We start from the raw sequence: 1,868 nt of genomic DNA on the forward strand, positions 1-1,868 counted from the left end.
ATTATCTGGAGAAACGGCTAGAAATAAATACTGTCGTATATTGTATATGATATTGAAGGAAGTTAGCCGTTAACACTGCTGAATAAATATAGTATAAATCATTAAAGGTACATATACAGTGTTTAATAAGGACATGATGGAACATCGTAGGCTACCCTGTAGCTTTTCAACGAATAAAGTCCTATAAAAGTCATTGTGTAATAAAATGCCTCCGACGGGATTCGAACCTGCGACCTCTCGCTGACAAGGCGAGCGTCATAACCACTAGACCACGAAGGCTTCATGGTTGAATAGGTCCAAATAACTGTCGGGAACATTGTATTACACAATGGTGCGCCTCAAGAGGGCGTTCAGCCAGATAGATTATCTATATATTATATATCTATATTTATATTTATATATATATCTATATATCTATATATATATATATATAATATATATATATATATATAATATGTTCCACGTTATATATATATATATAACATATACATATACAACAGTTTTTTTTTTTAAAGTAAATTTGATAGTGTGACAGCTTAAATCAACAGTAAATCATCCTACCTAGACACTTCAATACTTAATATAGAAATTATTAAATGGTTTAGATGATGGATTAATCCAAATTCCAAAAGCAATTTATAAGCAGAAAGCAATCTATAAAAAACAAGTTGAATGTGTGTCACATAGAATAAAAAATGTGTTATTATTATAGTCATTGATATAGAACTAGACAAAAACATCAATTTGCTATTGATGTTTCTATTATTCAAGCAACAATATTACACACAAAAGACAATAGAGAATCCTCCTACAGGATACAGACACACATCATAAGTTGGATGATCATGAATTCATCTATTCAAAATGATCCATAATTAGCAAAGAGAAATCTATAACTAGTATGTCAGAAAAATAATTATGTGTTATCATTATTTAACGTTAAATTAAAGCCACTGATATGGAACCAGATAAAAACATCAATTTATCCAACTCAGCTTGAGTTTTTTAACAGTATTTTTTTTTTACTCAAATCTCTAAAATCAATTAAATTTACCACAGCTTTAGACTGCTATTAAATATTAATTAGAAAATCTCTGGAACTCTGTTCCTCTTTCTAACATCTTCTAGTGCCAGTGATAAGCCAGTATTTTTTTTTTTTTTTTGCTTTAACAAGCGCTATAGAAACGTTTTATATAACAACAAAACATATCAGTTCAAAATTAAAAAATTAAAAAATTTCAATTTGAGATTACCCCTTTTATGTAAAAGTAAACATCTCCGCTAATGAACTGATGTCAACAATCATCACCATCTCCCAATACACCACAGATGAATTTGACAGTATTGATTTTTGTATAATGAATTATTATGAATGGGTATAGCAAATTCATTTTTTGAATAGTGCGAGCATTATATATTCCTGCACACTGTAAACCCCAAAACAAGGTTAACAAACCCTAGGGTTATGTAGCCTTTTTTTTAGATGACTACTAAAGTGCATAGTCCTTTATTTTATTATTTATTGCACATCCAACAGTGTATATACCAATTACAGGATGGAAATATAAAATATAAAACTTACACAATATCAGTGAAAAGCCTAAAATCATATTAAATACAATAAAGATTATTTAACTGAATCAAATGTAATAGATTTAAGAAAAATATAAACATTCAGGATTTGTCTTTTATCTAAAGTGTATTATGATTTTATGGGGATATACATTTATGGTTAATTGTAAAATCGAAATGTTGATGACATTTAGTCCTTAGTGGCTTAATTACAAACTTAACTGAAACTAACTTGGATGTATGAAGTTTACCTTGTAAAATGTATACAATTTGGAATTATACAGCAAGAAGCTGCC

At 28.6% G+C, this 1,868-nt stretch overlaps 1 non-coding gene across 1 annotated transcript; it reads right to left on the minus strand.

The window, feature by feature from the left end:
• Positions 1–206: 206 nt before the first annotated feature.
• On the minus strand, positions 207–279 carry Trnat-ugu. Its single transcript has one exon. It is a non-coding gene; the product is annotated as a tRNA-Thr (tRNA).
• Between the last annotated feature and the right edge of the window lie 1,589 nt (positions 280–1,868).

This window comes from Anneissia japonica, unplaced genomic scaffold (genome assembly GCF_011630105.1).
Source record: "Anneissia japonica isolate Jap-2015-1 unplaced genomic scaffold, ASM1163010v1 scaffold581_len1011336_cov187, whole genome shotgun sequence".
NCBI lineage: Eukaryota > Metazoa > Echinodermata > Crinoidea > Comatulida > Comatulidae > Anneissia > Anneissia japonica.